We start from the raw sequence: 27,809 nt of genomic DNA on the forward strand, positions 1-27,809 counted from the left end.
AGTAATTAATTACCAAAAATCTAAAATATACATTTAAACAGTTATTTTATAGTCATTTAAGTACAAATTTGGACGAAATTACGTATTAAAAACGTAGGATAACTTTTTTAGTTATTTTGTTGTGATTGTATAATATTATTCGTGGGTACTTGAAACTTCTAAAGTATAATATTATATATCTATGATTTTACCAAGGTTTTTTGTTGATGTATAACGCGTTATAACTTATAAGTACCTAATAGATATTATGATATGATTAATTTGGAATTTATTATAGGTACCTATTATAGGTCAATTTTTTTTAATACCATAGATAAGTATATATATGTCTAATACATAGACTGATATACCGTCTCCGCTCAGAATCGTTTTTCTTATACAGTGATATTATATCATTGAATTCAAATTTAATACTGTCCATTATACAGTGACCCACTTCTAACCTACTGTACAGCAGAGCGACATCCACTTACCCACCTTTTTGTCTTTGATTAGTTTTGAAGTTATACGTGCGTATACCTGCGTGTCTCTAGTAATTGTATAGGAAATAGGGTATACGCTAAATCAGTAAACTGGTGCTAAGGGGCTAAATTGCGTATACCCTCCAGGCTCCAATACATTGCCGATGCGCGCAATGTAAAAGTTATGTACTTTTATTCCAATATTATATCATATTGGAAGCCAGGATTTTTTTAGGGGGGTGTTTTTTTTTTGTAATAAATGTAACATTTGAAGGATTTCACACTCACTACAATGTAGTTATAAATTGTATTAATAAATTATAATATGCGTTTAACTTCCAAAATGCATTTCAAATAAATTGTTTTACCTTTTCATGAATAATATTATAATGTAAATATTAACAACATAATGTTAATATTTATATTGATAACAATTTATTATTGACACATTTGACAGATTTTAAACAATTTAATGATAATAATTAATAATTATTATTGCCAGTGCAATTATAGATAACGCAAATTCCATATGATTGTGTAATGTCAATATTATCTGTACGAGTGCATTAGTGCAATAATAAGTGCAATAATACGACACCGTGTGCACAATATAATAATCTAAGACCGCGGTGCGCACTATTTAAGAATTAAGATACAGTTTATCTTAAACCGTGGTTGTGTGTGAATATAGCGTAACAGAATGCATTTTGCCAAGATCAAATGATTGTATTCCTTTACTATAAACACTATGCGCAATTTCAATAAAAAAAACTGAGGGTGCTTAAGCTCTACATTTTCTGGGCATTTAAATTAAATTATAACTATGAGGCATTTATGACTTTTTTGAGCAAAAATGTTTTATGACTATTTAACATTGAATACTTATAGCGTATTAGGTACATTTTAAAAAAATTAATACAATAGTCAATTTTAATTTATTAAAAATTGAAGACAACTTTTTTATATTTTATTTAAAAAATATGACAAATAAATATTAGTATACAAGGTGTAACAGAAATGCTTGACGAAAAAAAATTACGTGGCTTAAACGTATGACAAAAATTGTTATATGATTAGTAAATAATGTAAGAATTAATATACTCATATCAGCAAATTCCCATACAAAAATATTTTGAAAAAAGTTATTATAAAAACTTACGTATACGTTCCAAATGCATTTAATTAAAAAAAATATTGATATTTCAAAAATTCTAAAAAATAAACTACTTGACTCAGATAAAAGTTTTTACTATTAAAATTGTTCTTATAATCAGATTCACAAATTGACTATTTTGAATATATCCAAAAAAATTGAAATCAAATTGAAAATTTTTTTGTCCAATGTTAAAAAATAAAAATAATTTTTTGCATAATACATGTGTAGCTTTAAATAAGTGACTATATATTGCATATAAAAAACATTTTAAATATTGATTCGAATAAAAGTTATTCTAAAAGTCAGTTCTATCTGTTACACTCTGTATAGGATATTATACAATATAATACCATACGGCATACACGATCACACAGACTGTCGGAAACGTGGAACTCATAGTTGAACATCAACTGACAAGTGATTCGTACCTATATCGTAATTAGGCTTTTGTCCGAATTAGATGTGGCATGTGGACGCGGGAATGTTTTATAATGTTTTAACATTAGTAAATACTCGCAATACTATTGTCGTAATGCTGAGTCGCTGCTGAACGTGATAACTGATAGTAATATAACCGACCACAACGACCGGGTTTAGTAGACATTGGAAAATAATGATTAATATTCTAAATAGATTTGAATTCGATAAAAAGACAATTGTCGAGTTCATTGTTTCATTCATTATACTCTGATACCCTCATGTCTGATGATAAACTATTTTTGGTTGTAAGGAGGAGTTTTGATTCATAAACACTATATCACATAAATTATTAGTGCTAATTTTAAAATTGGGGGTACTAATACCCCCTAAGCCCCCCCCTATTTGTGCCTATGCCGAGGGGGTGTCACGCCTCAGTTTATATGATGGAGACATAGAATAAATTAATATCGTTCAGTATTATTTAATATTAACGTATACTACATAGGTACATACTATAAACAGATATACTATATGCAAATGGTTTATGACTTATGAGCATCTAATGTGGGTAATGCACATATTTGTATTTGGACGACTGGATGTGTACGTTTGTCGTTAAACACGCGTGTTCTTGTACGTCCATGCATCATCAATATAAAACACTTATCTTAAGCTTCTCGCATTGATAAATAACTTTATATTAATTATAAACTATACATTTTTATAATAAATATTATTTTATTTTATCAACTACCAACATTGAAAATTTATAATCTGAAATGACGTTGGCACTTGGCAGTGTCTCTGCAGTCTGCAGGCCTGCAGTACTCGATGCGCGTAGATCTTATGGCCTTTTTTTTAAATCGACGTTCTGCATCTTAATCTCGTATTTATTATTGAATGTCTATTAACGTATTGTATTCCGTTCCGAATCTTTACTGTACCCAAAATGAAAAGTAAAATTGGTATAAAAAAAATTATTAATTCTGGAAGAACAAATGTTCTCAACAAAAATTAGGTTTATGTACATTAATAGGATATAACTTTAAACTTTATATTATGTGAACATTTTAAAGTACGAAAAGTCGAGTTCGTCCGCCGTCGACAAGATAATATTCTCGACAAATGTTTGAGCTTTGAGTATTGAGTAGCGAGTCTGTACTCGTGTATTGGCCGGCGAGAAAGGGATGCTTTTGGCGACAGATGGTCGGCCGCCGTCTGTTGGCGGCACTGTAGTTGTTATCACATCTCCGTGGTGCTAGAGTCCACCAGGTGCCGCCGCCGCAGTCATGTTTTCGTTTGGCGGTGGCGATTCCCGTACGCGAGTGCGCGCGCGTGTGTTTGTGATTGTGTGTGCGTGTGTGAGCGTGTATATACTCTATCCCTTATGTCCCTTCCGCTCTTAATCGTAAACAAAATTATCGGTTTTTTCCGCTGTCCGAAATTGTACCAGGAACCGGAACATTGAAAAACAATTATCGCACATTGTTTGATCATCGGCCGGCTACCCGTGTGCCCCGCGTATTTGGACTATTGTGTAACGAGCACAGAAGGCTGAGTACCGGTAACATTTCGAACGATATACGAAATCGGAGCTCCGTGTCGAAGGGACCGCCGAGGTAAGAGTTACTCCTTTTTTGTACACACCCCTCCAACCCCATCACCACCCGGCACCCACACCCGGTCGTCATTCGTAGGGGCGGCGGTGCGAAAAAAACCCTTGACTAAACGGTCGACTGGCCGAGGTCGCTATTGATTTTCGCCACTCGTCACTGACTCGAATTTTCCTTTTTTCTTCTCCCTTGTTTAAATCAAGCCCCCGTCGAATTTTCCGGGAATCTTCCGGAAAACCGATCGAGTGCTGTGCACATCTGGTGAGGTTGATAAGACGCAATTTGGATAGTTTGCAGTGACTGACTGACTGACTGCTTGGTTGTATCAAGATTTTCAATACACACTGTACACTAGCTATTGTACAATATTAGTATTTGTATTTTGAAATAATTTATGACAGTATCACATTTTTCACTGTTGTCGTTTATTTTTCGACCTTTCTATAGAATCAGAGGCACAAGTTTCAAATTAAAATTCATACTTATTGATTTAGAATTAGGTTTATGGAATTGTATTACCCAAGTCTGGACTAGGTGCTAAATGTGTTTTTGATTGAATATTTTATATTATATTTACTTTTATATTTTAAGGTTTAGGTATAACTAAAATAAGTTCTTTTAATTTTAATTTCTATAGGTTATTTCTGCATTTATAAGTATTATATTGTATCATGTATTGTAATCATGTACATTTCAAACATATCTTAAGATAATAATTTAGTAAAATATATTATGTGATGGGTATACTAAATAGTTGAGCTCAATAGTTAAAACTTTAAGCGGTAGCGTAGCCAGGAATTTTGAATGGGGGGGGAATAGCCCCCTTAGCCACCCCCTGGCTACGCCACTGACTTTAAGTGTACCTACCTATATACCTTATAGTTAATTAAGGTTAATTCTTTTTTTTAAATCTCAACATTTTGTATAGAATTTATTTGGTTTTAACGTCCTTATTTATCCTGTATAGATTAAAATGTATATTTTTTGATCAAGGCAGGCTATAGCCTTTATTATCATAATATAGGTGGTAACAATAACAAAATAAGCAGAAGACTAATAATTAAAAATATGTCTGCTATAAAGTATAATAATAAGATGTAGGTAACCTACCTATGTTAATATATAAACTATAATGACATTTTAAATTTCATGTTTCGTTTCGTTACATTTGATTTTTTTTATGAAAGGTAACTGGCGAAGCTATTTAACAACTGATACGACTATCACTAATCGATATTTTACAATTCAGTTAAATGTCTTGTGGTATTTAAGTAACTGGTGGTAACTTGAATAACTATAATTTCAGTCAATTTAATGTTTAAATAATTATTCATAAATTATAATAATATAAACTATAATCATTCACTGACCTTGATCACTAAAAACTACCACTTTTTTATAATTGAAATTTTTGATTGTCTTCCTCAACTGCCTAATATTGTGTTTGTTGTCATTTTAAGCATTTTATAAAATAGTTATTAAGTATTGTAAGGATTAAATTACATTTAACAGGTTAAGATGCAACTAAATGAACATAGCCCCCTCCCCTATGATCCATTAGCCTAACACATATAAGTTAATACCTAAACTAGATTATTTTTTAATACTTGTGACGTAATAGTTGTGGCCCATTAAATAATGTTAACCATTTTATAGGTTTATTACTTAGGTTTAGAATCATATTAGTTTTGATACATAATAAATAACTACTTGATTCTTTGTATTTATAAGTCAACCGAGAATATGTAATGTAATTTTACCATCAGCAATTAGACCGACGGGATGTGATATCACTGGCAAACTTTGTAACTAATATAAGTGTTTTTATAAATATGTATATAATATTGTTTTGAAAAATGTTGAGCCACCATAACAAAATCTTAGGTCCTCTACTACCTATTAAGATGTGTATTTAAGTATATATTTCTAACTTAGAATTTAGATCATATTATTTAATTTAAGTATAAATAGGTACATAATTTCTTTTAATATTAATTATATATTTTTTTTTCAGATGTCTTAAATTACTTTGACACTGTTTCAGTGTGGTACACTTAGTTACAAAACGATTCTTCATTCGGTAAGCATGAGCTGTGGTTTATACTATAAACATTATAACACAAGATAGCAAACCATACAAATTAAGCATAATATATTAATTTTATGTTAATGAATGAGATAAGAACATAGTATATCACTGGTATATTTGAAAATAAAACAAAATAGTTTTTTAAATGATCTTATGTAAATTTACTGTACAAAAATACGTAATGAATTTTTAATAGTTATAATTAGTTATTTTTAGTACTTTCTTATTATTTATTCATACCTATATAATTGTTATAATTGTACTAAAAAGTATTAGCAGTTTATTGTTAAATGTATCTTGTAAGTTGTAGTAATGTTGAAAGATTTTAATAAGATTTATTCTCAAGATTTAGATGCCACTGTTGTACAATTAGTTCCCACATAATGATTCCATTGTTGATCTTCATTTGTATCTGTAACAATAATATTGTTGAGTTAGTTAATACAATTGATTACATGTGTTGGGCTTACACTAAAGTCTATAATAAATAATAATACAATCATTCACATGCTAGATATTTAATTTATTTATGGGGGAGAACATATTTATAACATTATGCTTCAAGTTCAGAGTTTGACCACATGCTGTGTAGTATAATATATTATTATATATATTTTGTTCATGAGTGCTAGATGTGATCAACAACTTTTTGTGCAAGTTTGAAAACAAACCAACAGAGCGCAGCACAAATTGCACATTTACTGGTATGCATTATTATTATACAAAAATAAAAATAATTTTAGTAAAGATTTCGACTTTATGTCTGGATACCTAATGGGAATTTAAAAATGTACACATTATTAAATGTGTTATATTGTTATATAAAATGAATTTAATCAATAAATTGGCTAATTTTTAGAATTTCAGTTTTTGAATTCATTAAAAATGAAAAAAAATCTGTTTAATAAACGATTTTGTAAAATATTTGATAAGTTTTATAGTCTTTAAAATGCTGGTGTTAAAAAATACATACTTAAATTAAAATATTTAAAACAATTGTTAATATAAGCACAAACAATCAACGTTTAAAGAAATTCTTAATTAATGAAATTAAGTAGGTAATAGGTATTGAAAAACTAGAGAAACAAATATTACGAATAATATATACCTAATTAACCTTAAACCTTATTCAAGTACAATATGTAACAATTATAGATTAAGTATTTTCTAAAAAGTCATGATATTGATTTAAATAATTAAATTTCCACAATTTTTAAAGTGAAGACAACTATTGCATATAATATTATAATACAAGTGAACATAAATTACTATCAATTTTATAATAAAGCAAAAACATAATATTTTGTACTTAGTATTTTAGGGAGTTGTTATATAAAATCTCTATGTATTCCATTGGCGGTCTTCCTAATACTTTCTTAGTTGGAGGTGGTGTGGATGACTGTTAATAATAATAAGTAAAGTAAAATCGAACCATATCGTAGTTTTTTCTCGATAATTTGCATATAAAATTACCATGCAAACAATTAAGCGCTCAAACTATAAACCTAAGAATAAAATATCATATTAAATTGACATATCCATCCTTATATCATTTTAGGTTGTATAATTATTTTGTTCTAAAGTTCTAAACCCTGTACTATATGGATTCCTTATAAATTATTTTGCAGTAAATTTGGCTGGATTGCAAATTTTCCTTCTAGAATAATACACAGATACCCAATCATAATTGTGTCCAATGGTATACATAATTGTCTGCAAAAAAGTGTTTAGAGAAATAAAAATACAAAACAGTAAAACCAGCTTCTAACCTTTTTTGCTTGAAGTTAGGGATGCAGCGAATTAACGTAGATAATTAATAATAATAAATAATAATATAGGTAATAACTTACACTTCACGATTTTTTTTATTTTTATTTCTCCCTTAAGTAAATGTTATATATATTATAGTGAGTGAGTCCTAGAGCGTCAAATAGTGCACCAGCGTACATGTTCACGAGTAAAATACGTTTTTACGTATAAAATAGTTTACGACTTTCCCGTTGATAAGGCTCTGATAGTCTGATGTTATATTAAGTTTGTACCTATATGCATAGGATCGCCGGAAAATAGGCTTGGCAAAAATAATTAGACTTAAAATTAGTATTTATTATAATGTCATTAAAACGTCTCTCTAAACATAATTATTTGTAGATAAAATCAGGTTTCGATGTATATTCCTCATATAATAATACTATGTTTATCGCTAAAATTAGAGTAGAATACGTTAATGCGTTAAAAAAATATAAAATTCAATTATTGAATTCATTTTGTTCTCCCAGGGGTCCAGCTTTCAATTTAAAAGAATATCTGTATCGTCATGAAAGATCAAAAACGTACGCTTGCATCTCAAACTGTGGGCGCTCGTCTGTCTCCCTAAATTTTTAACCTTACACAATTCTTGATGCTCAAGTATTAATCATTTTAACAGATTTCCAAGCCCTAAATTATAATTCCTATTATTTCACTCGCTATAATTTCATTAATTTCGTTTTACTAACACAGATCACTATTGTCTTTATATTACTACTGCAGTTGCAGGGTATATTATGTTGTCAATTATAGTAAATCCCGATATTTATAAAACAATATAACTGTCGATTTGAGTATTGGTAATTTTTGTATAAATAATATGTCTAACATTATTCGCGGAATATGACGTTAACTATCTCCGACCAGAAATGTGTTACCGTTGTCGTTAAGACACGAGCCCTACTCATTATTGATGTTTCGGACTTTCGTCGTGGTCACTGCCGTCGCGTATATATATTGATGCAACCATCGTGTTACGGTGCCGGTATAACATACCCACACACAACCTAATAGCCTTTGCCCTTTATCTTCGAGGAGGGGGGGCTGCTCGGACCAGTTAAAGTTCATCCACCTAACTTTGAGCTTTATCGCTCACTCTAACCTAACCTACCGTTTATACAAGCGGTAGACCGCCTCCGCTCGGGAGATAACTTTCGGGGTCACTTTTCCAAGATAATTCGGCGTTGTAATTTAACGTCGTCGTCGACGTCCGTCCGTCCGTCCGTCCCTGCATCCCTCGCCACGGTCAGTTCGGTAGCTCGTGCACTGTTAGCCCTGTACGACTCCACAGCCTTCGTCTATCTATAATTATATAATGACGACCCTCAAATACCACATACAGTTACTGCTTTTGAAAAAACTTAAAAGTGCAAATTTTGGTGTAGTATAGACACTTGGCAGGACTCATAGATTTCCACCGTCGCCGGCTTTGCTCGGATCCATATACTATAATATACTGCTATTTATTATTATAAGATATGCCATATAATGTGTGTATACAATTTTTCACTTTCGACTTAAAGTCTTAAGCAACAACATTTGATTCAGATCTGGTCCTATGTATTGGTTACAATTCATTGATATAACCTATAACCATAGGTTGGTCTGTGACCTATTTTTGGGTCATGTTAATTTACTCATTCCAGTTTCAGAATTGGGTTATGATATTATATTTTTGATGATTAAAAATGTACCTACCTATATCATGAAATTTAATATACTTGTACGCTGCGAATTTCAATCAATCACCCAAAAATTTGTTTTAACGTTTAGAATTTATAAAATAGTATTTTTTAAATGGCAGGGGATATCCCCTTTGGGTATTTTTTTCCCACCTGATAAGATTATAAACTTCTAAATTATAATGATGACCTCATAATAAGATTGGTGGTTTCAAAAAAACTATAGTTACAAAATGGATCACGAGATCACTGTTGGGTGGTTAAACGTTTGAAGAATACATTTTATTAACCGCGCTTCATTGATCACTAGGCATTATTTCTTAATTAATGATATGAGTATATACAATACGTGTCAATATTTGTTTTTCTTATCGATTCGCTCATGTATTTCCTATTTACTGCCGTTTACGTCCTCTATCCACGCAACTCGTCACCATCGTATATTAAGTACTCTGCACTGCAAATGCGTACGTACTATTATACGTATACGTATACGTTTCACTAAATTGCGAAAATCTCGACAATTTCGTCATGCGGACATACTGCAGTAGTCCACTGGGAATCAGCTTGGCGGAGTGTGCTTGCGTAGGTAGGTTGTACCTATACTACCTTCACGGGACAATAATAGTACCAAGGAACGCATTTGTAATATATTGTTCCGTAATGTTTGTATAATCGATTTCATTCGTCTGCTTGCATAATGTATGTGCAGTTATAATCCACACGCTCCCGCGTGTCGTTTTTTCGATTTGGATCGGAATTATATGTTGGTTTTATTTGGTCCGCCAACAGAGGTCGATATTATTAACTGGTAAAAAAAATAACGTACACATATTATACCTATACACATGAGTACATGACGGTTAGGCGGCATTGCTGGACATGGGTTTAATTGTCCGACGGACATGCAGTGGTTTAAGTTCACCTGGTCCCCATGGGATATGTAACTTGATTACATTGTGTATCAGGTTGCGTGCTGTCTGGTCGTACCCTGAACTTTGAAACGTTCGTGTATAAAATATGGATAAAATTGAAAAGGAGAGAATATGGATTATAAGTATACTATTATTGGTCGATTTATTTTTAGCTTCATCGAATATATTGTTAATATTTCAAGCATACTTTTTTTTTATTACATTTTCTTGAATATTCATCGAGTGGTATACTTTGGATTTTATATAATAATAGGTACATATAGTATGCTAGATAATGTATTTATTTTTTGTTATATTAAGTACTAACTTTCTGAAACAAAACATAAAAGTAGTTTTAATTCGATATATTTTATCGCCAACGTTTTATTTAATGTAACGTGATATTCATGGAAATGCATAGGATTTGGCGCCGAGTTATTTTATTAAAAAGATTTCTGATAGACAGTGACGGAAAATAAAAATGAATTTGCTTTAGTGCTATTTATTCATTGCATATAGATATATTATATAGGGGTTTGTTAATAAAGAAGTAATTCACGAGACTAATGAAATTATCTCTAAAAGATAATACTAAAGTTAGTTTAAAAAAAGAAAACTTTTTCTAAGTTGAATACTTTTTTGCGACTGGCGGATTTTGAGTTAATTTTTTTTTGTAATGTATGAAATGTCATAATTTAATCTCTGACGAAAACCTACTTGCTTGTTTATGCCAATTTAAATTCGTTTTCAACTGTATTAATAAAAAAAATATATTTTTTGTTATAAGATGAATACATTTCTTTTTGGTCACAAATGAAAACTTTATGAATAAAATAGTAGTTGAGGTTCACATAATTTTATTTATGTACATAGGATTAAATAATAACATAATTTAAATGTATTTAGTGGGTTATATTGTTTTGTTTGTAAATATATTTTTGTTGCTTTCCGCACACTGGCAGTTCAAATTTATGTGGGGATATAGCAGTTCTGAAGTTTTTTAGAGTTTATATATCCATAAGCTTTGTATTATCGATTTGATTTTGTTCATACATTATTATAGCTTTCGGTAATTAGTAAATAAGTATACACATCGTTTTACATGTCAAAATGATATGGATAATCCTAAATAATTAATCTTGACTGCTGTAGGTTGTTAATAGATAGTATATTATAGTAATTATGACTAAATTACCTACCTACATTTTTGGCGATTATTGCTAAACAGTGCGAGTGGGCCGCGACTTGGTGCTCTCGGTTTTCATATACGAGTCAGTTGAGAAATTAGTCAACACTTGTAAATATAGCATAAATATCTGAAGTACTGCAGCAATTCGTATATATATATATAGTATCATGATATTCTGATATTCGCGAGTGATATTACCCGGGACAGTAATCGAACGAAAGGAGAAAGAGATGAAGCAACGCGCCGGGCGTCGAGTCCCCGATAAAAGTTTTATCGTTTTGAATATTTTCTTCGTCGACGGGGCCTGCAAAAGAGAGGATTTCCTCAGAAAACTGTTGTAGTCGGGAAGGGTGGGGCGTGCGATCTTATGGGAATATGAAAATTTGCGTCGCGCCGGGCATATTAAACGGACCGTGAAGTATGTGTATATACAAAACGCCCGCCACCGTCGAGTCCGTACAGCGAAGACATCTTTGTCGTCATACTGACGGTGTGCGACGACGACGTGGCCCCGTTGATTGCGACGCGGATAAAATACGATGGGCTCTCCAAGAAGGGACGGTTTTGCGTTAGGTAGCCTAAAGCGGTAGCGGGTATTATTCGGGCGTCGTATTATTTTTAATTTTTCCTCCGCCGCCGATAGGACGAAATATTATTACTATTATTATTATTATTATTATTATTATATTCGCCGGGCGTATAGTCCGTCCCTGTGGGGGCCAAATCACCTAACGTGCCACTGCCACCACCGCCCAACTACTCGCGCTTTTACCTTGCGACGAATACGAATGAGCGTTTTAAAAACAAAAACGTTTAAACACGAACCACCGCCGACACCGCACACGCGGAGCGCTTAATTATCATTACCGCCGCCGCGGGTGGTCTTGTGTTTGTGTGTACGGTTTTCGGGTGTGTTTTTCGTATGCGGAGTGTGCTGTGTGTGTCTAAGGGGAAACTGACATGGATAGAGAGAGATATCAAGAAAGAACCCTACAGTTTTGTTGGTCCGTGAGTGGGTGGCTGGGTGGAAGTACAGTTACACACACTCACACCACGCGTTCGGATATATAGGGCGAGGACGTGCGCACTTGTAATTCTGGTCGGAAGCGAAATATTATTATTCGTTGGAACGGTTTTTGTTAGCTCAGAACAACGGTGGAGGGAAAGATATTATTATTATTATTTTTTGTTTTCCTCGGATGGTGCGGTGTAAAGATACCGGGGATGGTGAGAGAGTGAGCCGGACTGCCGCAGGTGGAAGGAAAATGTTACGACGTGGTGCGTGGTAACGTGCTTTCCAATTATCCTCTGCGGATCGCTCTAGGGACAGCAGCCGCCACCGCCGCCGTATTAACGTCGACAAATATTGCAGGACCAGGATCGACAGCCAAACGTCGGCCGCTGCCGGTATTCGTAGCGTTATGGGTCCGTTGGAAGCGTGTATATATGTATGATGTGTATCTACGGAGCCGCGTGTTTACCTTATGTCCCCTGTTGCACCCACCTCTGACAGTAGCGCAATAATAATCAAACGCTCGGTCTACTTGGCTATTAATGTTATTATTATTATTATTATTATTATTGATTATAAATACGCGTAGTCACATGCACACGTGCGCATACGTTCCAGAACATTTATTATATTATATTTGTAGGCGAAACACGTATTATACGTTTTAGGTAACATCCTCTACATTATATTATTATTGTGTGCATGGGCATTATTTATGATCGTAGCAATATTGCTAAAATTTAAATAACAAGCCAAAAAAAAACTGTTGGTATAATTATATTAAAATCGTATAGGTAACATGACTCGTATAGTTACATTAAAAGTATTAAACATGTTAAATTCGATTTGTTGAACATTTTAATTTTTAATAATTTATTTCATATTTTTAACTACAATAAAGTTGACAGATGTAATTATTGGACAATTAAGCTCGATAAGCAGCAAAACTTACTGAATAAAATGGCTGGGTTAGGTTACGTGAGCCTAATCTAAGTATATCTAACCCAACCAGATACATGTTTAGCATCGCTCTGAATCTAAAATATATAGGTAAAAATAAAATATTTGTAATCAACAACACGTTACATGCAATATAGTTAAATAATTTTCTTTGTTTTTTGCAGGAAGCATATAATATAAAAATGACCTAAAAAATCAAACATTTTAAATGATTAAAAATTATATTCTGTTATTATAATAACATAAATTGTATTATTTTGGAAAAAAATGCAAATGTCTTCAATTTCCTAGTCCTAATTATTATTTATGGTGCGCATACGTATATAAAACAATGTAAACATTGGTTAGTTTCTTTTTCACTACGAAATAATAATGTATACTACAAATTAAGGCGGGAATCATGTTGTGCGCGCGCGTTCATTGTTGTCAGAAGAAATGAGAAAAAAAATTTTTTTTTTTTTATTAACAGATGCAGATGATTTGAAAATGTAACCTCAAGTTTGCTTATTGGATTCACCGTTATACGGATTATTTTACTGCGTTGTTCTCTTTCATAATAATATTCGAGATGCATAATAATACACACGCTGGGGCTCATGTGCACGATTTCGTTTCCGCGTCGTTTGTTTGCATTCGTTTTCAAATAACTATAACCATTTTATACAACCATACACGCGCTTTTAATGATAAAAAAAATGTTTTGGTATAATAATAACAAATGTTAAACTAGAGTATTGTGTACGATATAGGTAATTTTTAATATGAGCCTTTTCCGTAATCACTGTATAGGTTAACAAAAAATTACACCGTGTATATAATATATAATATATAATAATATGTATTGCGGGACATTATGGGCTGTATAAATTAACTCCTCACAGACCTATGCAATATTGTTGTTGTGTTCTCATCATCATCACTGTAATACATAATAATAGTGTCTTGACTAAAAATATGTTGAATATTACTATGCAAATTAATGTAATCAGTCATATTTAATATACTTCTTTGTTTTAATTTTCCCTCTCGGATTGGTAGTTTTTGCTTTTGTTATTATATACCTAAATTAAATTTATCATGAATGCTTCACTTTTTATTAGGCGTGAGTACTTTTCTTAGAATGACAAATTATTTAAATTATCATAAATTATATACTTGAATCAAGGAATGTACATTTTTAAATGATGTATTATATATAATATATAATATAATATGATGTACCTATATACAATTTGATACTTTTGTAAAACACATAATATCTTTTCTTTTAAACATATATATTATATACATAAACAAATTTGGATCTTAAATATTAATTATAATTAATAGGCATAGTATTAATTAGCAGACTAAGTAGGCTTGTAAATTACTTTAGTTAAAGTTGATTTTTGTGAAAAATTAAGTTCACAAAATCCGGATTACAGAACCTGAGTGTAACGTACTAATCTTAGGGTATTCAATTTGATAAAAATAAAAAAACAAATCTAAGCTGAACTCGATCAAAACATTGCAATTGCTTTTCTTAATAAATATTCTATGGTTGTCATTATTATTTATTATTTTTTCCTTATGCTTCGAGAAACTATTGAGAAAATCGAAAAACGACCTCTTCAAAGTATCGTCTATATACCTACTCGATTTCCGATCTATAGAAGTGTAACATGAAACTTTCTGAATGTGTTTACAGAAAAGATAACAGTAAAAAAACACATTTTAAAACCAATACATTACTCGCTTTCCTCAGAATCCAAAATGTTATACCAAAATAGTATTCAATTGTTATTACTTACCACTTTTCATGAATTTTATGAATTTAATGTTTTATGTAATTTATATTATCACAGTTTAAAGACTTACTTTTATGTATGTAAAATGATCAGCAATTAATTAATATGTGTATTCAAATTCAAATTTAAATTGTATATTATTTATTAATGGTCAAAAAATTTGATTGAAAAAATATGATAAACAATTTTGTTTGAATTAGTTTCAAGTTTAAATTATAATAATTGATTTGAATAATCGTATGTTTAGTTCATTATATTAGGTAGGTAATATAATATGATGTTAAGAGGACGTGATACCCGCATGTGTTGTCTCCGTCTTACAAGTGCGTAACATAGCAAATTTTACGCTCAGCAGAACACGTGTAGCTCCGTTAATTTAAAAATTAGAGTGAATTGACCTCTTATAAAATATAAAGATAAGATTATTATCTAGGTAACCTCATATGTTTTTTAGTATATACTATATTTTAATTTTAACGTGAGTTATGAGTATTTTAAAATTGTAAATTTTTTATACATCTTAAAATACTCATAACTCGCGTCCTCTTATTATAATTTATTATTTTAATACAAATTTAGTTTCACTAGTCACAAACATTTTAAAATAGGTGTTGGTAATTTTCATTTTGATGTTTTGCTATTTGAAGTAACTTATGTGTTTCCAGAGTTATTTATTTAAATGTTTGAGAGGACCTATTTAATTATTTTTGGTAGTATACTGAAAAAAAAACAAGTATTTGAAAATTTGAAATAGACTCAAGAATTGCGAGAACTTATTGCTAAGATAACTTTTTCAATTATTATATTTTGGTCAACAGCGTTTAACTTTGCAATTCTTAAATACAATTTGATAGGAATTATTACAAAAAAGTTCTTTACTTCAAAGTTTTTAACATGGTTGTTCCTTTTTGGTAGATGTTTATACATTATTGTTATATAAATACACACACACACATACACACACGTATAACGATGAATACAAATTACAGACACTAAAAATGATTACACTTTTGGGCTCGTCTACATGTATATTGAATTATAATAACGACTGCATACACCGTATAACATACATTTTGTGATAATGTATTTAAATACTTTAGACTTTAAATATTTTAGACTTAAGTCCATGTGTCATAAATAATAAATATATATTATGTATTTTGGGTGGTATACATCGCACGTATAAATAAAAGTGTTTTAATTGAAACTAAAAACTAATCATTAATCAAGTACATCCGTAAGAAGTAGTATTGAAATTGCTTTCATTTCGTTGACCATTTTTTGAAACGTCTCCGGAGGCCTGTTCCGATCTTATACTTCCTGCTAACGCTTGCCGGAGGATAATTTATCAGAAGGACTAATTCCACCGGCGGGATTATAAATCCTAAGCTCGCCGCCGGATATTACCTCTTTACTTTACGGCGTAATATCCGCTTTTAACGAAAACCCAAAGTCTTTATCGATTTTAGAATTAACAGTGAAAATACTTGTTTTATTCTTCTTATTATTTAGTAAGAAATAAAATCATCAATATAAACTAATTTCTAGTACAATAGTATATTATAGTGTTATAAAAATGTATAAATTTCTATTTAGTATTATGAATATATTCTATGAATATCCATGAGTGTACCTGTGTATAATAATAAACCTATGTGTGGTATTATGGTGGATGTGTATTATATGGATTTAAATTTTAAACTTTTCAAACAATTTGATACGAATCATTTACAATATTTAAAATTGAAATAATATAAACTATGATTTATAATTTTATTATAGTAAAATGTAATATATTTATAGTTTTCGTATTTGTGTAAACTATTATAGGTATTATGTAAAATATATGTAGAGTCAGAGAGTTAAGTATCTTATCCAATAGTATTTTATCCAATGTTTCTCCAATATGTGTGTTAAAAATATTTTCATGAATGGTAAAATTTATTAAAAAACTGCAAGATACATTTTAGTAATACCTAGTAAATTTATTTAATTCTGTTGATTGTATTCGTATTTTTACTAGTTATCCATATACATTAAAAATCCAAAACCACCACTTTCAAAATTTCAAAGTTTTTAAAGGCAGATTACCCTTTCATTTGTACTTTCGTGACTAAATTGTACACACATTTTTTATTGCATTGAATATCATTGAGGGGTAGCTAAGTTAAAATTTGAATTTATATTTAAGGGCCGCCGACGTATCATTGTAGATATATTTGTATTATAAATACAATAAATATAGTAGTTAAATATAAAATAATAAGCTAGTGTTGTAAAAATTATATATTCTAAAAATAAAATCAAACATGTACAGTATTTAATGAAAAATGAATTAAAATTGTTTACCATACATAAATTGTCTATAGCGCGTGTCTTATTATATTTTGATCAATTAAACTAGGTTACAAAATTAGATTAAGTATTAGGTACTTTTATTTTTTATTTTGTACCTGTGTACATTTTTATTTAATGATTGTATCTTATAAACAATTTCAATAAATATTTTTTTTTACTTATGATATTCTTATCGAATGGTTATTTAAAAAATCGCAAATCTATATCATTTGAATAAGATTAAATTTTAAAATAACTTAATTTTTTCATAAAAAGGTAGGTATTACCATACAATTAATCAAGTAAGCAATGGGCTATAAATAAAACAAGTTCTTAGTATCTTATATGATTAATACGTTAGGACAGGCGAGATGACCCATAGAATTTTTGGAGTATGTGTAAACTATCGTCATTTCGCTTTTGGTCGCAAAAACTAATTTGTTTTTCTCCGAACTTTCGATCAGTTTCCTAAACTACGGTTGTCGTGTCAAAGCGTCTTCTCCCTAGCCTCTCTTGTCTAGTGCAAGCTCAACGACAAGTTAATCCGTATGAGTCTTGCCAAAAACGGACGTACAAGTGTTCAAAGCTTCTACTCCTCTTACCCTTAATTTTGGTGGTGTGGAATGTGGATGGAGCAATAAAACCCCTTTGGGAACGTTTCCGTCAATAACATACATCCGCAAAAAGCTCGTTGGCTCAGTGGATATACTAACACGTCGATCTGTACACAATTTACGTGTTACACAATAATAACCATATGATGTACAATATATCACACTGAGTTTCATATTTTCCCAAAAGAATCGTAGAATCTGATAATTTGTGATATAATGTCTAAAAAATGCTTTACATAATATTATATATGTACGAATTGTTTTACTCGTTATTATAACTGCAGTTAATATATATCTCATGTTAAATATTGATTGAATTTATAATTTTATCCATATAAAATTTAAATTTTTAATATAAATAATTTATTTTACATAGGTTCGTAAATTTTGCTTTTTGTGGAATTATCAATTGTACTTAAGAGTAAAGAGCAGTAAAGAGTAGTTTATTTTGTCGGTTTATCTACCAAAGTTAGATTATAATATGACTTGTGCACCTAGTTTTATGTCAAATTGTACAATATAAGATTTAGGTGTATGATATTTAAAACTTAAACTCCTGCTTTAGTGTAATAATTGGTAAATATATGCACATAAATATATTTGATATAATTATAATTATATAGTTTTAAATAATATATAATATAAGTTTTAATTACAAACAGGACCATAGTTAACTATACAATGTGTGTTATGAGTTATTTATTAATATAGGTATATACATAATATATTTACATTTCGATTATGGTTGAGGATAATAATACTTCACCCATTCTATATTATATTTATCAGTATGAGGGTGGTGCTCGTATGGGTTTGCATAAAATGTACTGGTACACTCGATCGAAGATTAACAGGTTTTTTTATTAGGACCAATACAACTTTAAAATGGATGGGGAAGGGTGTTCCATATAAACCCTATCGGATATATTGTCGCATTACCCGCGTTTTATTTACGACAGGTATCCATACGCAGCAGGTGCTCCCCAGGTACCCCGTTCCACCTCATATCCTCCGATTAAAGGACCCTAGCTTTTTTCTCGATGAATTATTATCGACACGTTTCATGCGTGAGCTTCCCCAAAGGGTAAAATAACATTCGCCATAATCCAAATATTGCAAAATAGTGTTCATAATGGCCCACACTAGCATGATATACGGCATAATAACTTAGTTTAGTGTCAAAGTCTATATGCATGTTGGTTTTTTCGATAGATTTTTATAGTTCATAAAGGTTTCACTCAAGTTTACTATGGAAAATAAATTGTTAATATCCAATCGATTTAAAAATGTCAATAAATTACATAAAATATAAACTGACTGAGAGCCTTAATTTATTTAATTTAGTATTTTGGAAGATATATTTATATATAATATATGATATATACATATATCCATATTATGTTAATATTTAAAACTTGTAGTTTTATTCATGATAAAAACTTAAGGTAATAATAATCTAGAAAGTAATTAAATATTAATATCTTATGAATGTTGGTTTCTTTGAAACCTTTTATTTAAATAATAATTTCAACATTGAATCATTGAATCTTAAGGGAAATAATTATATACAATTGAAAGTTACCCAAAATATGAATTGAAGATATATAAGTATATTTCTTGAAAACGTTACTCTATTAATTATTAAAAATATCGTCAAGTTTTCTCTCATAAAAGTAATAGTAACTTAAAAGTTTTTTATGGTTCTTAATGACAATTTTGAAATTTATCAAGAAAATAAAAATATTTATATTTCAATAATAATTAAAAATCGGTTTACTAAAATCATTCTTATTTCTCTTTATTAAAATTAATTGTATTTGATAACACTTGTCAAATAAGTCTATTATAAATTGGTGGTAAATAATTTATTAATTTTCGATCTATCAAGCAATTGATGGTAAACCACTTACCAAGAGTGAAATTACAGAATATAACAATGGTGTATTTCCTAAGAATGGATATTATTAGACTATAAAATTTAACGTTTTGATCGATATTAAATCCTGTGTTTACGTACTGTTCAAATAACGGAAAAACTGATCGTGAAAATTTACGATATTATATTTTTATTTGGTTAAACTCAGATAAAATGTTGTATAACAAAAATCAAAATTAAAGGGTTTTCTTTTAAAAGTACATAAAAAATGTGATTGGTTTTTTGGAAGATATATTTTTAGTTTTGGCGGTAACGTACAGGATATGTATACTTAATTTTTCTTAACGCACCTCTATAAACTATTATTACCAATTTTAGATTCCAAATCCCGTTCCAAATTAAGAAAATATATTTTTTTATATTTATTTTTATAATAGGTACTTTTAAAAGTTTGTATAGGTACCAATATTATATAAAATAAAAAATTTTTATTTGAAATTTATTAAGATATATTTTGTATTTTTTGATTTATAATATAAAAAATAATCCAATCACAATTTCAGGAAGTTCTTTTTTAATTTGTTTTAGTAATTAATAACAATTTATAATATACAGTAGGTATCATATAATAAAATCAAAATTTATTAATTGTAAAGAGTAATGCCCTCATAAAAAAAAAAAACAATTGTTATAACTTTTAAGTTATAAATTATAATGTTATATAGTATATACAAAAACATAATTAGATGAAATTAATAAAAATTACATTTTAAAAATGATTCTACATTATTATTTCTTATGATATGTGATATTATTTTCATAATACTATTAAATGTACTTTTCTTTTATATGAAAACATATCCATAAAGACATGTTTTCGAAGACGAAAAACCATTGTTTAATATCTTCGTATTTGTCGTATATTGAGAAGGGTTATCGGTTTTCAATTGGGAATTCTCGTAGACCATATTTTATTAAATGTCCGGGTCCCAAAACAATCAGACTCGTGTTAGAGAAAAAAACTGCAGAAAAGAGGGTGTAGCAAACAGGCACCATATGCCTTGTCTGCAAATAACGCTTTGTGTATAGGAAATTAAACAACAAAATTCTATTGTAGAATTCATCTAACAATAAGCAAACGAGAAAATTATTTTTATTTTCTTAATTTTTGCTTTACTTTATATTTTTGAGGAAGTTATTTTTTAAGATTTTACTTAAAAATTATAGTTTTTAATAATCATTAGAATTGAGATACACATATTAAAATTAGGTCTTGTATTAACTGAATTTGTTATAATTAAAAATTAAAATATCTATTTCTTTAAATTTATTTAGTTATTGCAATACAAAATTACTTTAAATTAAGACTGTTTGAAAAATACAATAGAATATATTTTCAATTACTTAGTTTACAAAAAAAAATATATATATAAAATATCCCTATACTTAGGTATATATTTTCAATTTTTTTTTTTTTTTTTTTAAATTATCTATTTTGTTTCAATTTGTATGGTACATTAAGAAATAAAAATCGAATTTGCTAATTATGTGTAAATAATCACAAGTAAACATAGTTAAAAATGTAACTTAAAAAGTTTATTTGAGTATAATTTTAAGTTACTTAAGTTTAGGTATTTTCGCAATAAATAATCGATGTTTGATCAAATTTGTTAATTTATTCGTGGAAAATTAATAAACAAAGCTATTTTTGTATTTTATTAATGTACGCATTAAATTATTAATCGATCGTTTAATTCAGAAAGTATCAATTGAAAAATCAATGTCCATTTCTCTTTACTAGATTTCCCCGGACAGGTGTTTTTCGAGTGTATTAAATTTCCGATTTCCGACCATGTCGTCATTGTCAAACTGTACGAAATATCTATTGTCCGAAATCTCCGATATATTCGCATCCCCCTTCATCATCCTTTTCATATCTAAATGGGCTCGTTCAATTGCGATAACATCAGAACACACGCGTTTGGACGTATAACAAATTTTATTTTGTGCTTCACACTCGATATGTATTTGAACATCTTTTGTGTATCGAAATTGGTTTTTGAAAAATTAACCATTACTGTCAACAATAATGTGTACTAAATTTAATTAATTTTATGGAACTTTGTTAATGATAATGAAAATCATAAATGTTCATTATGTCGATAATAAACGTTAAAACAATATAAAATACTAGGTATTACTTGATTTCATCATTGGAAAATATAATACTTGAACTATATGATTCATATATGAGCGATCTGATACTTTTAAATTATAATGTAACGAGGCCTTGTATTTATAATTAAAAAAAAAATATAATATTATTATTTTATTACAAAATTCTATGAAAATTAACTTTACTATTTAAGTATACCTATTATAATTTTATGTACTTTTACTTTTATAATTTATTCTTTTTAATTTATTTTGAGGTAAAGTATTTAAAGACAATATTATACACATTCCAAAATTGTCATATTAATTTATATTTAACGTTAATAGGCATTTTAATAATAAATGTTATTTATTTAATTTATCTTAGTATTTTATTTTATACATTTTGAATATTTATAAGTATAACTATGTACAGCAAACATATATTATTTTAAGACGTTACTTACTATGTCTTATTATCATTGTATTATCATTGTATTGTATTATATGGAACTATATAAATAGTTTTTATGTACTATAATCCAATTTTTTCCTTTTCTCTTTTAAATAAAATAGATTATAGTTTATAGTATTTCGAATAATTATCTAGAGAAAAATTTCACCAACTCTGATTATAGTACACCTGATTTTGTTTATATTTACATATTTAAATTAAATGAATATACCAAATTTTGTATTCTAAAATTTCTGTTTTCTTTATGAAAATATTTTGACTCTAAATTAAATGTACAATAATTAGATAAATTAAAACATTTAACTGTATTTTCATTACTTTGTGTGAATATATGAATATGTTGTATTATGTGTATATGAAATTTCCCTTTGATAAATTGTATCAAATATAATTATTTTAACTGGTATTATTTCCTACAGTGCATATGGATAATTTTATAACTAATAAAATTGTGTGTTGAGAATATGTTTTAAGATTTATACGTATATGTATGCAATAAAATTATGTTAGTCGGTAAATGGATTCTTAAAGATAGGGACATTCTACTGGCAATAACAGGTGTAGTGCTTTGAGCAGCCACAAAGGCTTTTGATTTTCTAAAGACAGACAAACTCCAATGGAAAAATTCTCTAATCACGATGATACTTCAGGACACAACTCTCCTTTGCCATTTCTTCTCACTTCTCCCTTGATCAATCCCATGTACATTTTTCTATCCCTCAGTTAAACGAATTTCTGTTCAAACTTTCTGCTGCTGATTTAATTGAGTTTTCTGTTTGACCACCTACTCGTGAAAGCATTTCAATGGTCTTATGAAGTTTGCTCTTGTGAAGATAAAAGATCAATCGAACAGTTTTTTAACTTTTGATTGAGCCCTTTATTAAACAATGTTGAAACAATAGACGATGTTTATTCCTTAAATTTGATGTCGTTGATACACTAATAACTAAAAATCATCAAGTATAGTCCCATTACTTGTACCTACATAATTTAATGTATGGTAAACTATTCATTTTTATAGCGAATATATTATAGTACACTTATTATGAGTTTTATAATATTTTTGTTTTAGTAAAAATACATCTTGAGGCTGCTGTTATACAATATTTTTTATTAAAAAGTATATTTTTCAATTTAATACCTAATAATAAGTTTGTAAATTTTGTTTGTGGTATACCTTTAGGCAGTGTATAATAATAATATTTAATCTAATTAATATATTTATAATTTAATTTATATAATTTTCAGATGGGTAGTTTAATTTATAATTATTATAAGGGTTGTTATTTAAGTATAATATAATTGAAAATCCATATTATGTATAGGTTTTCTGTATGTTTTACTTCTGTGAATTCATGCAATATTATAAAAAAAATATATTAGTTTAGTTTTTAATCGTAAAATTAAATTTAAAGCTATAGAAAAATAACGGGTTCAGTGTATACACTTTGTTTATACTAATATTGATATTGCTGAATAGAAACAAATTACATATCTCTAGTGTATATTACAATTTACAATATATCAAATTTCAATTTAAAAATAAATAATCTAAAATTGAACCCATTAGTGTTTGTAGACAATTCGTTTGGTAATTAATATGAAAAAGTTTTAACACTGTTGTGATAATATTATTAACAGTTATATATCTGCGGTTGGCATACTTAATAATGTTAAGCGTATATTGACGTATGCTATATTATGTACTATAAAATAATTATTCAGAATGTGAAAGTTCCTTCGTAGTTCGTGCGTACGTTCAATTTAATATCACTTAGACGGCTGGTACATGTGAAGGACATTTAAGAACAATGATGGTGATATTAATACAATAATATGACGCTTAAACTGTCTACGTATACGCAACTCGCTTTCGAATATATTATTCCAAATAATCATCCTTTGTGTGTGCCGTGTGCATCCTTAAGGATGACAGAGGCAGGACAGAGGTGATATGCTAAGGGTGGTGGCGGGATTCAGGGGTGAGTGTTTTTGAGTTTGATTGCAAATCTCCATTGGCCATTGTTTAGTAAACGGATTCCATCGCGGTGGTGCCTTAGGGGTTAAGAGGGGATATCTGATGAGATGTTTGGGTGTGGGGGGCTAACCCGTCGGATTTGTCGCGTATTAATCTCTCGGTCTCACGGCAAATCGGGATCCACCACCACGCAAGATGTAAAACGCAATTACACGGGCTGACAGATTTATTGTGGTCAACCAGAGTAGGAATAGAAGGTGGCGCGGGTGGGACCTGTTGGCGGATGTCACGGTGGTGGCGGTGGTGGCGTCGGCGTGTGTGCTCTCACTCTCGGTCCGGCCGGGACACCGCCCTTTAAACAACGGTCAGAGGGCTTAATGAAATGCGAAATTAAACTCGTCCGCCTGTGCTTTGTTCCTCACCACTTCTCCACCACCAGGATGGAACCCACCGCCAAAGGCTCGCCAGTCATATAGCGCCATACCGCCCAACCGACGCCGTCGGTACTCACGATCTACCCACCTCAACACAACCCCTGCCACCACCAACGCTCACTCACGAAATACGGTTTAAACTAATAATAATGTAAACACCGCTACTGGACCCGTGCTCCCGCTACTGTCTCGTTTTGGACACACGCCGCCGCTCCGCCGCTTTTGTCCGGCAACCGTTAAACGTTTTACATTTCCGTTGGACGCAATACGAACACCGGGAGGGGTAAACGAGTGTGGTGATCTGAGAGAATGGTGGGTGAGAGTTCGTTGTAGGGGAATGACGGAGATGAAAAAAAAATTCGCATAACTCGACATTATTACGCTGTACCGTCGTGGGGTTGTGTCGTTGCATAAAATTACCTTTTTTTTTTGGTTCTTTTTGAACATACAATTCATTGTAAACAGAAACAAACACTAAAATACTTTTTCATTTTTTATCGTTTGTTTGACAGCGTTGCTCATAAAATATTTAAAATCAACTGATTATCGTCATAGCGCTTGTAGAAGATTAAATATGTTTACATTTACGGCTAAAATTAAAATAATTTCAATATCCTTTCGAGAATTTAATAAAAAAATATCACCTAAGTACTTGCAGGAAAATCGAGTAACCAAATGTTGCTATAACCAAATAAATAGGTCGTCATCTGTTGTCGTCTTCACTTTACTGATGTTAAATAAAGTTGGTTTTTTCATTTGGCTTTATAATTATGTTTTCTAAGTCTAATGGTGGAAAGTGGTGGAAATTTATTTAGTGAAACTTTTAAGTGGATTGAATTTTTTTGCATTGTTGATTTTTTTTTGATTATTTTTGCTATCATGTTGGAATATGCTGTGAATAATCATGCTGTGAATATTTAAAAATCAGTGCTGAAAAATAAACTGCCATTTGTATAATTTAAATCAAATATTTATATCTTATCGGAGATTTTTTTATTGACATAAGAGTTTAGTTATTACGAGATCTAACTATACAAGTATTATTTGATAAATATTAAACCATTTTTAATTTATTAAATAATCAAATACGAGTATTAGTTATTAGGTTATTTCTAAATAATTTATTTCAAGAAAATAATATTTTTATTGTATGAGAATAATAACATATTGTACTCAGTTTATGATTGCATATTTACAAATTACACATTTAAAATATATGTGTGAAGTATTTATATAGAGGTATTTGTCGTGCGGTTAATGTTTCAAAAACGTCTCTATGATTGAAATAGTGAAATAGTGAATGAAACTTCCATGTAACGAACTTCCATTTAACCAAATTTTCTGTTTAACGAAATATTTTTATGAATTAAACCTACTTAGAAGCTAATTTAATTAATTCTGTTTAAAGAAATTCTCTATAATACGAATTTTATTCGTTGCCCATCAGACTTCGTAATGAGGAAGTATCACTGTATTTATTTTAATTGCAATCATCTCTAGTAAATTTACGTAGGTATCTAATTAGTTATGTGTTAGAATCAGCAAAAAAATTTTATCTTATTTTCATTCTATTTTTATATTTTAGGTAGCTACCTGTTATATACTATAATCTCTTTTAAGAGTTATGATTCAATTAAATGTAGTATCATGGTATTACTAAAATAATATTACAGTATATTATACTTCATTTTTTTGTACAATATAATGTAAACAATTATCATACTTATATTTTTTTTTATAGTTTTCATTTAAATATTATTTTTATTTTTATAAATTATGCAAATAACTCAGTTATCAAAATACTATTGCTCATATTTTTCTGGCCAAGAAGTGTATACCTATTATGTTTGTTATAAGACTTTGTAAGGTTTATTTTATAAAAATAATTTAACTATACCTAGCATTTAAATAGGTAATGAAGATTTAGATGAAGTTTATAATTTTGTAGATAAATGCTTAGCAATTTGATTATAAATTATAATAATATTTGTTATTGATTAAAAAAAAGACTGAATTTGTAATCACTAATCGGGAACTTTGAAAATTCTTTTTTTTCTTTTTACATATATATTTGTGAGAACTAGAGTTAACATTTTCATTTTTATTTTAAACGTCTTATGGCTCTCCGTGGTCGATTTAAATCACGCATGTAGCCTGTAATGCTTTTAGTCTCATGGGAGGTATTTGGGGGTAAAAAACCAGCCCGTGTAGCTTATATATATCTGAATAAAGTCTTTTTGAACGTTACATTTGCGACTTTGAAAAGACGGTCTAAAATAAAAAAATGGACTTTTCGCGCTATTTACCGCTATTTACACATTTTAAAACATGCATTGAGTTTATACTTTGATTATTTAGGTCCATAAATCCACTTAATTTATATAATATAATATTTTTTTGGTTGTTGTTGGGATTTAGATTATAATGTTCATTAATATTTTCTTTTGAGCATCTTGTCGCGATTGAGGAAATATTTTTAAATTTATATACTGAATGGTTTCCAAATTTGATTGGCATTCTTTATATTATATTTTTGGAATATACCTAGCTAATTAGTTATAATAATATTATTATCTCTTATTGTAATGAGTTATACTAATGCTTATACTTCGGTTATCATAAAATGAGTTTTATTATCTAAGTGCAAATTTTATATCATATGTAGACTATGTTATAAGAATTTTTAGTAATCAATTTCTATGATTGCTTCATTGTGAAGACTAATAATTAAACCATAATTTCCTAACGTTTGACAAATAGTTGCCTACACATTAATTAGTGAATTGGTGATAATCAATGGCCTTTACCCCATTCCTATCCATTGAGTAAACCCGAGACTAATTTGTAAA

The 27,809-nt window shown here is 29.4% G+C and overlaps 1 protein-coding gene across 1 annotated transcript in view; it reads left to right on the top strand.

The window, feature by feature from the left end:
- Positions 1-3,313: 3,313 nt before the first annotated feature.
- Positions 3,314-27,809, top strand: part of LOC100571622 (tyrosine-protein phosphatase Lar) — a gene marked incomplete at its 3' end in the record, with an annotated part of 139,785 nt that continues 115,289 nt past the window's right edge. The window contains exons 1-2 of the mRNA XM_029490981.1: positions 3,314-3,656; positions 5,665-5,730. The remainder of the gene's footprint in view (positions 3,657-5,664; positions 5,731-27,809) is intronic.

The sequence above is a fragment of the Acyrthosiphon pisum genome, chromosome A2, assembly GCF_005508785.2.
Source record: "Acyrthosiphon pisum isolate AL4f chromosome A2, pea_aphid_22Mar2018_4r6ur, whole genome shotgun sequence".
Taxonomy (NCBI): Eukaryota; Metazoa; Arthropoda; class Insecta; order Hemiptera; family Aphididae; genus Acyrthosiphon; species Acyrthosiphon pisum.